At 46.0% G+C, this 16,119-nt stretch overlaps 1 pseudogene across 1 annotated transcript in view; it reads right to left on the reverse strand.

Annotated features, from left to right (window-relative positions):
- Window positions 1-3,874: 3,874 nt before the first annotated feature.
- Window positions 3,875-16,119, reverse strand: part of LOC144103840 (atlastin-1-like) — a 93,646-nt pseudogene continuing 81,401 nt past the window's right edge. The window contains exon 8 of the transcript XR_013308333.1: window positions 3,875-5,406. The product of XR_013308333.1 is annotated as an atlastin-1-like (transcript). The remainder of the gene's footprint in view (window positions 5,407-16,119) is intronic.

The following is a 16,119-nucleotide window of genomic DNA, read 5'->3' on the forward strand; positions in this document are numbered from 1 at the left end:
AACCCTTGCTGATCAATTAGAGTCGGTGCAGAATCATAGCAAACCTTTTGCACTCTTACACTGCTCACGTGTCGCCTGCGTAACTGCTACTATCGATGAATGTTTCTAACCATATTAACATTCCCTTAGGTAGAAAACTCTCGCCAGTGCTTTAGCAACTGAAAAATATGAACAATCGGATGATGGCCGTGCTCGTGGGTTAACCATTAATTACATGCGTAGATTGCGCACCTTTTCTGGAATCATGATATGGACTTCACGATAAAAGGAGGCCTCCCTGTTGCCATGCTAAGTCCGCTAAATCCGCAGCGCTGACTTCTTAAACCACTTGTGTACGGGAACTCTACCACACCGTTAGCGTTTTACACATTCGCTTTTTGCGCACGCGGTTCCGCTAAGCACAATATTTGGTAAGCACTACTGTACTAAAATCCTCCATTAACTCCATAGCCGGACACAGCACGAGAACACCCCGCGGGGTGCGTGTAGTTGAAGACTAGAGATAGCCGTGACGGAATCCGCTCTTACATAGGACAGCACAAATGCAGCTGCCGCTCTGGAATATAACAGGCACAACACATCGCAGCAATCAAACGCAGAATTTCACAGAGAAAGGATACAAAGAGAACGGCAAGAAATCCCAAGAAATCCGGATGCGAGGCATGGAAATGCGGTTGAAATAATATCAAAACCAGGTATCTTGCTCCTCCCAGACCGTCTTATACTTCATGCACGAAGCTATCTCATTGAGGACTGTATGGACTCATTGTTATCATTTCACTTTTAACATGAATGTATGCTTGATCTTATAGCTCTGTCAGTAACCTGGCTGAGATAGGGTGAAGCTATTTCAGTTCCCGCATACACCTTTTTATTGAGCCCTAGAGGGAATTACCGACTCGGTTGCGGTGTGGGACTGCTAATTAAATCTACACTACTGTTTCGTATTATACCTAAATACTTTGCCAAGGCCGTTATTGTTTACTCACTCATTGTCACAGTGTCGTCAAATATCTTTAGTTATCCAATATAGACTCCCTAACTCTAATATGAACCTGCTTCTAGACGCCATACACAGTAGGCTGAGCAACATATGGGCTAAAACAGCTACTTCAGCAACTATAATAGATCACATTTTAAGAAATAGTGCGGGTAAAGCATTATCGCGTGTGTATGATGCGCCTATAGCCAATAACTCGCCAATTTCTTCCACCTTCGTACAAATCGCAAGATTCCTACTCGAATGAGTCATTTACCAAAGGCACGAATTAATTATGAACTCTTACGTAAGGAAATATGTATTTTTAGTCTCAATAAAATACATCATTCCAATGCACATACTGAATTTATAAATATTATGGAGGCCTTTGAATCTGCCATATCAAATTGTTCATCGTGCACTGCTCGCAGGTACCAGCAACGTTTTTGATCGTGGCTGAACCATAATGCGCTTGCCGATATTAAAGACAATGATTAATGGACCACAAGTCAAACTTGAGAAAGAAATCGTTTAATCTTGAAGGCAGTTTAGATCATCAAGGAATTATTCAGTGGTTTTATTTCGAAAAATAAAGACCAAATTAAACGCTATGGTGATACAAATGCTAATTGTAAACTTCCGTATAATGCGGAAGGTGGCAAATAACGTAATCTGAAAACCAGCAAAACAGCGCGTAGTCCCTGCAGCCATTGACTTCGACACAGCTGATAGATTTTATATATCCTTGACGAACATTGAATTTGACTTAGCTGTCAGTATCCTTAGTCTCCATTCCAAGAAGAGGATTGATGCGGGCTGTTTGGTGCATTCTGACGGAGAGGACGTAACATTGCTGAGGACGGGACACAAGGAACAAGACACATTTGCGCTGAGCAACAAACAAGCGATTTATTGGAGCTTGTGAGGTGAGGCAGCATACAAAAGTAAACATGGAAACATATAAAGGAAACAGCATATAAAGGAAACGATAACTGAGCTTTATTTATATTCTGGTCCTCAGCTAACGAATATGTACATAGGGCCTGTACTAGCTCCGTCTATTGGCCCAGCAGATTTCTCACGTGTTTTTGTATTCGACTTGAATATAAATAAAAACAACAAAGGAGGGGCAGGTAGGTTACCCTGGAAGGAAAGTATGATGATGATAATGAATTTTTGTGGCGCAAGAGCATCTGCGGCCAATGAGCGCCATGAGACAAGGTATTTTTTGTTTTGCTCAAGATGGGGTCAAACGCTTATTTTCAAAACATTTCACCGCAGTTAAGCCGAGCACCAGGCGAGGGGAACCTTGTACCTATTGTATCACCAGTGGGTACACGGCGGCACTGGGGATCGAACTCCGCACCTCTCGCATGCGAGCCGGATGCTCAACCACTGCGCCACCGCTGCGCTGCAAGGAAAGTATGCGTAGGGGAGGAGTTTATAACGGCAATGGGGTTAACATGCAAACCAACTGCTGGGTGGTTGTAGTTGAAGGAGGAGGCTACGGCGAGTGGGGAGGAATGCTCAGCCACAGGGTGGACTCCACGGGAAGAACCAGGGCGGTGGTTGCAGTAAAAGAATGAAGGTATGAAGAGAGCGGAGGAATGAGCAACCAATGGGTGGCTTCTACAAGAACCGCGGAAGGAGAGTGAGGCCAAAGCGAAGGACTCTGTAACCGAAAGGTGATCGCTACGGAGCCATACAGTAACCGCTTTCCGTGAGAGGAGGAGGGAGCAGCGAGATATCGGGAATCAGGACTCGCAAGGTGGTTGTCATGAAATCCATGGAATTAGAGTACGGCCACAGCGGAGGAGCTCGTAAACGGAAGATTGTTACCATGGGAATAATGCGATGGGTGGGTACCCTCGGAGGAGGAGGAAAGCAAGGCGGGTGCAGAGGAATGCGCAACCGGTTAGTGGAGGCCACAATAGCACCTAAAGGATAATTAAGGTGGAAGAAAGAGGGTAAGGCGACAGCGGAAGAATGCGCAACTGGGAGGGGTGTTTGCACGAGAGCCATGGTAGGAGAATATGGCCAGAACGCAGAAGGACGTGACACGAAGGTGGACTCTAGTAGAACCATACGGTGGCTGGCTACAGAGGAAAATAGAGTGTATGGAGAAACTGGACGACTGCTTAAGTAGAAGGTGGCTGCGAGAGGAACCTTGGAAGGAAGATGAGGAGGAGGAGGTAGGATACCATGGAAAGAGAGTATGGCGAGAGCAGAGAATTGCGTAACCTAAATGTGGCTCCGACGACAAGGAGGTCATGGCGAGCGCGAAGGAATGCGCAAACGGCGGTTGGCTGGCACAGAAAGAGCCCTGAGGTGCACAACTCTGGAACAATGAGGTCGTTTAAAAAGCGTAAGTATGTGGCACACTTCGTCTGCAGAGGCTGAAGTGAAAGCACTGCCCTGGTACAGGCTCCGCACCAGTTGTGCAGCGCGCGTCCAGCTGAGACTGAATGCAATACAAGTCGATGAATAAGTGCGTCTGGAAAACAATGTGTGCTCTATAGCTATAGCTTCATGCAAGCCGTTCTCAAATTCTTTACCTTGGTATATCCCTAAAAAAGATACCTCAACAACTTTCACTGATTCTGGCGTCTCGGACTAGTAACATCTCTGACAATTTTCGCTTCCTTAAAGTATAGCTGACTGGCTGATCTTCCAGGAGTGTGGAAGAAAATATTGCCAAAACAACTTCGAAGGCCTAATTACGGAAGGCTCGCGTTTTTAAAACTGTCTTAAAACAGCCTCTAAACCCCGCTCCTGCCCACCCTCTCCACGCCTTGCGCGTGCTCAGCGCTGACCAATAGGAACGGGGCCTTTTAGACTCCTTTCTTCAGATTCATAGCGTTCCGTAATTCGCCCAGTGACGCGTTATTTCGGTGCAAGGCAAAACACACGTTTCTTTGCTCTAATAAAAACAAAGGCACATAAACACATTAGTTACGAGCTCAGTGCAATAAATGTTAAACATAATTTTTCACCGCCTACAAAGCGTCTAACTAAAACGAATACGTTGCTTTAAGCTTAAAGTGGCACGCGAGAGGATATTCTATAGTAAGCATACTCATTTCATTTTGAACATGTGCATGGCATAATTGCATGAAAGGAGCCAACAACGAACGCTAAAGGCCAACATTTGTTTCACGAGGGCACATCAACATTTGCTCTCAGCCAGGCACGTTTTGATGGCATGATTCATTTGTACCTATTTCATGATCTGTAAACACGTACTGTGTGCTGGGTGCTGTTTTGAACTGCGCTCTGCTTTCATATATCTTCGCCGCCTCCATTGAACTAAGGCAACTGGCTCGTATAGAAGATTGTTTGCTCTCCTATTTGGAGTAAATACTTTTTTGTGTGATGAACGAATTCTATAGGAGCATCCAAAAACTCAAAATATAGCTCATGTTTTTATGGCATGATTAAGTTTTCGGAGTAGATTTTATTACTCTCAGCCCTTCGTGTTTTCCAAAGAGTGAATTTAAAGCTCAGCACATTTTACTTCTGCCTTCTTTTGGACTGCGCTTTGTCTTTTCACTTTCATTTCTGTTACTTGCAATCGCTGTCACTGAAAACATTCCGCATAAACCCGACAAACTTGTCCAACAAAGAACGTTCGTTCTCGGGTTGCAGCTGCGCAAGCTCACGACGCAGCATTTCAACTGTCATTTTCATCTCTAGTCTTTTTTCCTCGTCCTCGTAAGTCCGTTTTTCTTCCAAATGCCTGATCTTATCTTTAAGGTTTCCAATCTGCACTAGCAACCTTTTTTGTCTTTCTTTCTCTCTTCCTCGCTCAATTTCTCTTTCCTGCCGCCTCTCTTCTCTATCATCGGCCCTTTCTCTCTGCAGCTGTTCTCCTTCAGCCTTTCTATCCATTCTTTCAGACTCCTTTTCCCTCTCTCGCTGCCTATCCTTTTCTTTCTCCCTCTCTCTATCCATCTGCCTTTGCTCTTTTTCAACTTCCCGTTCTCTCTCTCGCTCTCGGTCCTTTTCTTTCTCCCTCTCTCTATCCATCTGCCTTTGCTCTTTTTCAGCTTCCCGTTCTCTCTCTCGCTGCCGGTCTCTTTCATTCTCCCTCTCTCTTTCCATCTGCCTCTGTTCTTTTTCGGATTCTCTTTCCCTCTCTCGCTGCTTGTCCTTTTCCTTCTCCCTCTCTCTATCCCTCTGTCTGGATTCTTTTTCAGTTTTCCTTTCTCTTCTCGGTCCCTCTCCTTTTCCTTCTCCCTCTCTCTTTCTATCTGCCTCTGTTTCTCTTTCTCCTTTTCTTCTTTCCTTTCCCTCTGGCGTTGCTTCTCCCTCTCTTCCTCAATGGCCTTTTCATCCTGCCTCTCCTTCTCCTTCTGCCTTTCTACTTCTCTTTCCTTCTCCCTCCTTTCCTCGTCCTTGTAGAGGCGCTCAAAGTAGACTTGGAGTTCCTGAAAAAGAACATAATGGCAAATTGGCTTTCCCCCTCTTCGGCAACGTGAATGCAATGAGAGTTTGCATGGTGCACAAGAAACTACTACGCCTTTTCATGCCCTTGAAATTAGTTGCAACAAAGTTCACAGATGCAGCGATCGTTGCCACCATTTCGCTCTTGACGCTTGCTGGCCGCGATATTCAGGAAGTGGTTCGCTTCTGCAGTATAAACGCCCCAGCGTGAACCTTGCCTTGCTTCGCGTGCAAGCTAGCAGTCTGAACGTGTAGTCGGCGCCGAAATTATACCGGCTGACTTTCGATGAGATAAAATTCAGGGTACACACAATAACTGATTACGTGTTTTCAGAATGCGACAGCATAGCGCTTCGTTGTGCGCCCTTATGCATTGCGACATAACAGATACTGCACTGATGGCTTATGGCAGCTGCGGCGGGCAGCTGCGTGCTATTGCTCACGCATATTGGAACACAGCCAGTCCCATGCGCATGCGACAATTTGGGGGTTCACAATATTTGCGCCAGTAACGCCTCACCAAGAAAGATGGTGGGTCCATTCTCGACATGTGCGTACTGTTATCTAGAGTAGTCAAGGTAAAGGTTATTTTCAGTTTTTTAACGTAGATTCCGAATATCACGGATATAAAAGACCTATTTGTTATTTCTGAATATATAATGATGCAATAATTCCCTCTTCTGTCTGGAAATCTTGGCGCGCAACTGTCTGCCTCGTTTTCCATTTTAAAGCGAAAGCTTTACCGCGTCGTCGAGCCAAGGCCATCGGCGCAGTACATTTGACCTTCACGTGAAGGGGAGGCCTGTCAGCCACGTGACGTACCACATGACTCGCAGCAGCTGCAGTCTCATGCCGACGCCTCCTCGCCAGCTGTGTTCACGTGACCAGCCGTTCCCTTGAAATGGAGACGGCGCCGCTCTCACGTGCATACACACTGCAGCCTCGCAGTCTCGCTAGGGATAAAGCGAGTCGGCCTGGACTGTCTACGCTGTCGGGACGGTCTCGTAGACGAAGGGCTGAGTCTGATAAGCCGTCTGACGTTGCCAAATCATGCTAAGTATTTAGCTAGAGGTAGGGAAGTGAAACGTGCCAAACTAGTGACAGAGACTGGCAAAGAACGGAAGCGTCGACTTGCTCAACTGCGGTTGAAGAGTGCCGAAAGGCGGCAGCGAAGAGGAGGCAGCCGCTGCTACTTCTGCCTCCGCCACGATTCGACTTCGGCGCCGGACGAAGAGGTTGAGTCTAACCTGGCTTAGCAACAAAGCATAACCACGCTTAACAAACTTCCGCTTGTATAACCGGTATTAGCCAAGCTAAGCCGCGGCCATTTGTGTACTTTTGTTGGCGGTTCTCGCTGCGTTCATTTTTCGTCTGTTCTAAATTGTCATTAACCTGCTGTCACTTTCAGTTGAGATATTCCGCGGTTACAGGCATTACTGCACATTTTTGTAAGCAATGGGTAGAGTGGGAGGTCAACGCCTTCAAGACTCCTCAAATAGCAGTTATCTCCGGCACCAGCTATGCGATGAAACACCATCACATCTCGGTGGATTTTAAAGTTGCGCAATACGCGCCTTCACAAGTTTTGAATATATATGGGTTCAGATGAGGTTTTGGTTTCTCGATATTCGCAGGACACTAGCCAAAACGACCAACGAAGTTTCTGAGAAAGACATTGCTCACGCGAGCTTAAAAACTGTATACTGACTGTCAACGACATTTCCGAACATTTGGCCATGTTATAATGCTCTACAGTAACTCCATCTACTGTGAACGTTATGCGCAATGTGCTGAACTAAACGAGAGGAGCCCAGCTGGAACCTCCGGACATCTATGAAAAGAGTAAGTTTCCAGCATGATGTAAGCAAACCAACACCCGCTATGGATAGGTAACGAATGCAAAAGAGAGGGTTAATTAGATGAATCTAAGTGCTTGTCAAGCGGGTATGATGGAATTGCGTAACATGCGTCGCCCCACACGCAATTTACACGGACCTCGCGTCAGCTTACCACTTTAAACCACGTCACCACGTTAAACCACGGTGGTATGAACGTAATATCACAGGGTGATTCTCCGCTCGCCCAGTTTGCTTCCTTGAGAGTATTCAAGGAGCCATGAGAGAAGGGGTTGATCAAGGCATTTTTGAAAAGGTAATGCTCCCATAGGCACGCAAGAATCTGGGATTTCATTCTGTGTGTCAAAGGAAATACGACCGAAGCCCGACAGCCCGCATGAGGCCGACTATTGGCTCTACAAAAATAATGGACTGGGATAAATTCAGGGATACTGAACCTCCAGGAGGCGGCATCACAACTATTGAAGATTGGGTTAAGAACATAGAAGATGCTCATGCAAAGACGACCCCAATCATCCGAAGGACAACTGACACCTGAGGTAGACAGACATCTCCATTTATGGGAAGCCCGACTGTCTACTAAAATGGTAGAAAAAGCAAATATTAAATAAAAAACTGCAATTAAATATAGCGAAGGTTACGGAACAAGAACAGGAGTATGCTATAAAGCTCAGCAAGCAAAACTGTGTAGATATTTGCGGCTCGCTGAAAGGTACCCTAAGTACGGCCAAAACATGGTCGATCTTACGATGCCTGATAAGACACGTCCAAAGTAAAATCGGGCTCAAACAGAGCAAACCATAGCCCATAAATACGCGGGCGCGGATGCAGATTTGAGAAAATCCATGCACCCTCGACTCTCGCATAACGCTGGCTGAGATGTACGCAGCAAATGCGTAGGTAGCTCCGTCGAAACAAAGTTGCAACACGCATGAACACACCTCATGTTAAACTGCAGCACGCACTCGCTTTGAGCACTGCACGCCGTCGTCTTCATCAACTTCTATATGTGCGCAATTAACAAAAAGAAAGGAAACGCACTTTCAATCCCGCTTGCAGGTTTGTGGCGTCGGTGACCACCAGCTTAAACTCGCTTTCGCACAATATTATGTGGTTAGCAGTTGCTAAACTGCCAGCAATTTTCTTGGCCTTTTGCAATGAGGAAGACTCCAGGATATGAGTATCCTTTTTATTTGGAGATGGTCTCGCTTCGTTTAAGATATTGAAATATTAACGATTGCTTCAGAGAACTATACATTTCGTCCACAGACATTACCCTCATAACCCTAAAACGCTATATACGCCAGAGATGAGAGCATTAGTGAGCTAATCCGCGCTCCCAGTTACAGTGTAAATAAAGCCCATGGGGTAAATGAACCCCTGAATTAAAATCCTAGTTAAAAGAGTCTTTCCACATCAGGGTACTGATATTTACATTAAAAAGGTACTTGAATTAAAACACACAAACTACAATTGCTATGGGGAATGAGCGGTCGATATAAATTCATTAAATGAAAACAAATAGAGAAATGCGCGAACAATACCCAAGGAACCTAAACAATAAAATAACATTGGACGATTCAAGGTAGGAAGCATGGAGTCTTTGACTTTGCTAGCATTACCGAGAACTGCAGATATTACGTGAAGTAGAGGAATTGTATTAACGTTGACCGTCATTAAAACTAAGCTGACAAACAAGCAATGCATACGAGATACTCTTTGCGATCATGACAATATGCTAACAAAATGCAGCAACATACTTTCAGTTGTAACTGGAATTGGTGAATTAGTGACAGAATATATTTAGTAATGGTAACTGATCGAAATATGGTATCTGCTAGGCCTTGTGGAGAACTTGTTTCCCCCCTTCATTTCGATGCGGCCCATCTTCATCGTCGGCCGTCGGGACGGACAGCCCCCGGCTGGGTGAGGAGGGAAGTCTCCCTCATGGGGGAAAGGGAACGGCGACGAGAGCGCCACCTCGTAGGTTACGCGGAATTCTGCGGAATCGGAGAGAGGCCCTTCGTGATCCGGCCAGCGTCGTGAGCGGTTGGAGCCGCACGCTCCCGCCACCTTCTGCGGCAGGTGCACGGGGATCCGTTGTGCCTTGCCGCTGGACTTCTGGTTCCAGGCAGCGAAGCGAGCGCAGCAGACGCGCGCTCTGGTCGCCTTCCCCGGCAAATGCTAGGGAAAGGCTTTGCCTCAAGAATGCGGCGCGCACGGGAGAACCCGGCCGCCATAATCGGCGCATACAAACGTTCGCCGCCGATACCTCCGAAGTCGCGCCCCTGCCCCAGCCGGTAAGTCGGAAGTCCTTCTTACGTAGCCTTCTATTTCAGAGGAATGCCTCGTTGATGGTTTGTAGCTAGCTGGCCCGCTCTGTGTATTATTTGCAAATGTAATAAATAGCATATTGGTGTTAACGCTTTGACCTCTCCCGTTTGTTCCCTACAGCACGAACTCCTCCGCGGTTAGCGAGCGGGAACGCTGCATCCGCGGAGTGGGAGTGCGGGCGGGGCGAAAGGCTTTGTTTCCCCCGTATTTCCACAGCCTTTTATTCTACAGTTTAAAACAACTTGGTGCAACACATTTTCATCTATGATTTGGCTGTTTTTTCACGGGATAGCGTATACTGCTCGTTCGGTCGAAAAGCCGTCGGCGTAGTAGTAGTCGGTACAGCGTGTCGGAAATAATCGGGGACTGCGTAAAAAATTATATAATATTTCGACGTTCTATTGATTGGTCATTGCTTGCTGTGTGATAGGCGATGAAGAGTTAATGAAGTCACTGTACATATTTGAATAATTCATTATTAAATACATGAAAATGGAAAAAGGGAGACTTCAAAGCTATCAAAATACTCAAAATGGAAAAGCAGTGCTTGATTATGCTAATTAAGGAAATTTGAAGAGTGTAATTGATAAATAAATTAATTAAAACAATTGCACCCCTAAAGAGTCGCATCAGGATCTGATTACCCACGAAACAGCGCACGCTATCGCGTAAACTCATAAACGCAGCATAGGAGCCCTCGAACGTTTTTTTTTTTTTTATCCGTCAAAATTCGCTTTTTTCATCTTTCGAATTCTAGATAACTGCAACTCCAAATTAAACATTATATGTCCATTGCACAAGCACAAGCCCTGTACGACAATAGTAAAAATGATATAAAAATACTGAAAAAAACCTCAGGCTCTTGCTCGTTCTTGTTCCGCTATTGACCTAAAAACTGACGCGTTTGTTGTGCCTTAAATTTTAACAATGTTTGAGATTTTTTGCTGAAAGAATGTAAGCAGAAAAAGATACTTTTGCATTCCTTCGAACAGAGATGTTTGCATAAATTACTTGATGAATAATCATGTTCCACAATATTTAATTTTCCTTTCTCCTGGGATCCAAACCAGTAATTTCGCGAAATGGCAAAAGCGACGTTTTCGACCTGGTGTCGGCACATTTGCCCATCAAGTATGAAAATTTCATTGAGAACAAAAAATTGTGATGGAACTTCGTTTGCGTCCTTATTCGACACACAAAAGCATGCATATTTAAAGGGTATGTCACATAACTCTTCACGTAATATTTCAATTTTTCAGGCTCATTTACTTAGAAGAGCATTTTTTTTCGGCATAGCAACGTCATCCGTGTTTTACATCAAAATACAGCTAAGACGCGCTAACTAGCAGGCTTTTTAGCTTAAATTAAATAATTAAGTTTTTAACTATTACTGCTGAACTCCACACTTATAAGAGGCATGTAGCCACCGTAAGTAATATTCATATCAGTTTTTAGAATTTCGAGAACATGGTTACCCTCGGCGCAGTGGCCCAACAAATTTTGGCTATTTCGACGAGTTAAGGCGCGCTCACACTAGCGGGAAGCTTCCCGCAGCGGCACAGCGTCAACGTCGACGCTGCCTCGCAGCTCCTCGGAATGACGCTCACACTGCGCGCGTTTTCTCGCTGCGGTTGTCTTGGAATGTGGAGAGATGAGGCGCTGAGGGAGGACCCGAACGAGCAGAAAGAGAAGGGGATAGTCACGTGACACCAAAGAAGACTGGAAAGCGTGCCCTTTTCCCGCCTGGTCGTCTTGATCGTCTGCTAGCTCTCCTCCCGTCGCCCTTTTTGTCTCGAGGATGGCTGGTTCGAACGATGAGCTGTTGGCTACGGTAAACGAACTTATACTTTTGAAAAAGACATAGCGCATGAAGACAGGACAGTGCAGAGACTGCTGCAGGTGATCGAGATTCGAGCCACGTTGGCCGAAGGGGCACCACCTTTAGCAGGCTGCGAGGTTGTCCGAGACTGGGGCTTCGCCCGCGAGAAGCGCAGCGGGGTTTACGGAGCTTCTCCCAAGCATCATCATCATCATCATCATCATCATCATCATCATCATCATCATCATCAGCCTTACTACACCCACTGCAGGGCAAAGGCCTCTCCCATGTCTCTCCAATTAACCCTATCCTTTGCCAGCTGCATCCACCCTTTGCCTGCAAACTTCTTAATCTCATCCGCCCACCTAACCTTCTGCCGCCCCCTGCTACGCTTACTTTCTCTTGGAATCCACTTCGTTACCCTTAAGGACCAGTGGTTATCTTGCCTTCACATTGCATGCTCTGCACCAGCATTTCTTACTCTTTATTTCGACTAGGATGTCATTAAGCCGCGTTTGTTCTCTCACCCACCCTGCCCGCTTCCGGTCTCTTAAAGTTACATATATCATTTTTCTTTCCATGGCTCGCTGCGTTGTCCTTAACTTAAGCTGAACTCTTTTCGTTAGCCTCCACGTTTCTGCTCTGTAGGTGAGTACCGGTAAGATTATGCTGTTGTACACTTTCCTCTTGGGGGAAATTGGTAAACTGCCACTCATGATCTGCGAGAATTTGCCATATGCGCTCCACCCCCTTCTTATCCTTCTAGTTATCTCCCTCTCATAATCCGGATCAGCTGTTACTACCTGCCCTAAGTAGACGTATTCCGTCACAATTTCTAGGCTCTCACTGCCAATTGTGAACTGTTGTTCCCTTGCTAGGCTGTTGAACATTACCTTGGTTTTCTGCATGTTAATTTTTAGACCCATCGATCTGCTCTGCCTGTCTAACTCATTGATCATGATTTGCAGTTCACCTCGTGAATGACTCAGCAAGGCAATGTCATCAGCAAATCGCAGATTATTTAGGTATTCTCCATTTATTCTTATTCCCAACTGTTCCCAATTCAGGCCTCGAAATACCTCCTGTAAACACGCGGTGAACAGCATTGGCGAAATCGTGTCTCCTTGCCTGACGCCCTTCCTTATTGGAATTTTATTGCTGACTTTATGGAGGACTATAGTAGCTGTGCAGTTGCTATATATATATCTTCCAGTATTTTGACATAAGGCTCCTTTACCCCCTGATCACGCAATGCCTGTATCACTGCTGAGGTTTCCACTGAGTCGAATGCTTTCTCGTAATCAATGAAAGCTATATATAAAGGTTAGTTATATTCTGCGCATTTCTCTATCACCTGATTGATAGTGTGAATATGATTTATTGTGGAATATCCTTTACGAAAGCCTGCCTGATCATTTGGTTATTAAAGTCTAACGTTGCCCGGACTCTATTAGCGATTACCTTAGTAAATACTTTGTAGGCAACGGATAGTAAGCTGATCGGCCTGTAATTTTTCAAGTCCTTGGCGTCTCCCTTCTTATGAATTAAGATAATGTTTGCATTCTTCCAAGCTTCTGGAAGAATGCAAACAGTCGAGGTCATAAGGCATTGCGTATACAGGATGGCTAGTTTTTCTAGCACGATGTCCCCTCCATCCTTCAACAGATCTGCTGATACCTGATCCTCCCCAGCTGCTTTTCCCCTTTTCAATGCTTCTAAGGCTTTCTTTACTTCATCTTTCGTTACTGGCGGGATGACGCATTGCTGTGCACTGTTGTCTTTCTCATTAACGCTCTGATTACATTGGCTACTGTACATGTCTGTGTAGAACTCTTCGGCTACGTTAACTATCTTATCCATATTGCTAATGACATTACCCTGCTTGTCTCTTAATGCATACATCTGGTTTTTACCTATGCCTAGTTTCCTCTTCACTGTTTTTAGGCTACCTCCGTTCTTTATAGCATGCTCGATTCTCTCCATATTAAACTTCCTTATGTCGGCTACCTTGCGCTTATTTATTAACTTTGATAGCTCCGTTAGTTCTATTCTATCGGTACGGTTAGATGCCCTCATGTTTTGGCGCTTCTTAATCAGATCTTTCGTTACCTGAGATAGCTTCCCGGTATCCTTTCGAACTGTCCTACCGCCTACTTCTACTGCGCACTCCATAATTACTGATGTCAGATTATCGTGCATTGAATGAACATCAAGATCATCTTCCTCAGTTAAAGCCGAATATCTGTTTTGCAGCGCTATCGTAAACTCCTATGCTTTCCCTCTTATGGCTAACTCGTTAATGGTCTTCTTCACTAGCTTCTTCCGTTCCCTCTTCAAGTCGAAGCTAATTCGAGACCTTACCATTCTGTGGTCGCTACAACGCACCTTTCCGAGGACGACCACATCCTGAATGATGCCAGGTTTAGCGCATAGTATGAAGTCGATTTAATTTTTAATCTCACCATTGGGACTCTTCCAGGTCCACTTCCTGTTTTCTCGTTTGCGGAAGAAGGTATTCATGATCCGTAAATTATTTCTATCCGCGAATTCGACTAATAACTCTCCCCTGCTATTTCTAGAGCATATCCCATAGTCACCTACCGCGTGGTCGTCAGCCTGCTTCTTGCCCACCTTCGCATTGAAGTCGCCCATCAGTACAGTGTACTGCGATTTTACTTTATTCATTGCTGATTCTACGTCCTCATAGCAACTTTCAACGGTCTGGTCATCATGGCTGGATGTGGGTGCGTAGGCCTGCACCACTTTAAGCTTGTACCTCCTATTCAGCCTAATTACTATAGCTGCTACCCTCTCGTTAATACTGTAGAGCTCCTCTACGTTGCCAGCTATATCCTTATTAATGAGGAATCCCACGCCTAGTTCTCGTCTATCCTCTAACCCGCGATAGCACAGTATGTGTCCTTCCTTTAGTACTGCATACGCCTCACCTGTCCTCCTAACTTCGCTAAGCCCTATCACATCCCATTTAATTCCCGCTAGTTCCTCAAACAGCACTGCTAGGCTAGCCTCACTAGCTAAAGTTCTAGCGTTAAACGTTGCCAGATTCAGACTCCAATGGCGGCCTGTCCGGAGCCAGAGATTCTTAGCACCCTCCGCTGCGTCACAGGTCTGACCGCCGCCGTGGTCAGTTGCTCCGCAGCCGCTGGGGACTGAGGGCCAAGGGTTAATTGGTTTGATCATAGAAGGTTGTGGCCAAGTACTACACCAGGGTGGCAAAATCCTGCTCTGGTGAGAGAGTGCGTTGTCGGTTCTGGTCACCGAGATCAGGCCGCACTCCAGGCCTGGTTATGCAATTCCATCGACACGCGGATATTTTTTTTTAAACCCGGTGGAGAATTGCGCGGCACCAGGATTTGAACCCCGGTCCTCTCGCACGCGAGGCGGATGTTCTACCTCTACGCCATCGGTGCAGCGGCTTTCTGCTGCTTTATTAAAAATTTTCTTTAAAGGCAATTGATTGGCACTAGAAATTGAAAAGATCTGCAGCTTTACTCTCCAGGCACCTTCGATGACTGAGGGCGCTCCACATCAAGCCGTGCAAGTGGGCATTGCAATTGTCTGTGCGGGCTGCTTTCCGCCAACGGGATCCGGCTATCTTCAACGGGACCAAGGAGCATGATGTGCAAGGTTGGCGCGCATTTTACGAACGGTAGAGCCTCTACAACAATTGGTACAATGTGGCCAAACTCAATAAAGTTATATTTTATCTTAGCGGCGTTTATAACCGGTCACATCGGAACCACGAGGTGGACATTCGTATTTGCTCTGCCTTCGAGACAAATTTCTCAGAAGTATTGGTCGCCCGGCAGTCAGCACGGTCTGCGCTGAAAAACGCTTGTGCGAAAGTTCGCAGCAGGTAGGCGAAACTACAAGCTACATCGAAGGCTTGCACGTTTATGCAAACGTGGCGCGATACCACTGAAGAGCAAGTTAACGAAATGCTTCAGAACGGCGTCATTCAGCCCTCAAGCAGCCCTCGGGTGTCGATGTGGTGCTTGTGAAAAATAAAAGTGGGTTAATACGCTTCTGTTTGAATTACCGCTATCTTAACATGATTGCGAGCAAAGACATCTATCCCGTCCTACCCATAGACGATGCTCTGGAATGTTTGCAGAATGGTGGTGGTGTTAGTGAAACGCATTTATGTATTGGGCTGTATTTACAGGGAGGTGCTCGGGGGCAGGCCCTTAGTGGGTCTCATCCTTTCCAATACAAGGAGGAGTCCCTCATACCGGGATCCCGTTGGTATTGACCGCTGTGCAGGTCCGCCGAACCAGCAGGGGCCGAAATCTTTTCATCCCTCGATTTACGTTCCGGGTACTGGCAAGTCCCCATGGAAGAAGCTGATCGCCCCGAAACGGCGTTTGTGACTCCCGACGGCTTGTATGAATTTACCGAAATGAATTTAGGGCTTTCTGATGCCGCTGCGACTTTCGCAAGGATGATGGATACCATTCTGCGTGGATTCAAGTGGAATATGTACAAACCGTACAAACCACCAACCGTTGAAGACAACAGTTAACGCTTGTATTAATCATTTTTCGCAAGAAGTTCTCGAGAAGAAACATCCTGTTTCTCACAATCCCCACCGGCAGCAGTACCTGCCATTGCATAGCTTAAACGCTGCCCCAGTGCGCCAGAAGTGCACTGTACGAGGACTCCTAGGC

The sequence above is a fragment of the Amblyomma americanum genome, chromosome 9, assembly GCF_052857255.1.
Source record: "Amblyomma americanum isolate KBUSLIRL-KWMA chromosome 9, ASM5285725v1, whole genome shotgun sequence".
NCBI lineage: Eukaryota > Metazoa > Arthropoda > Arachnida > Ixodida > Ixodidae > Amblyomma > Amblyomma americanum.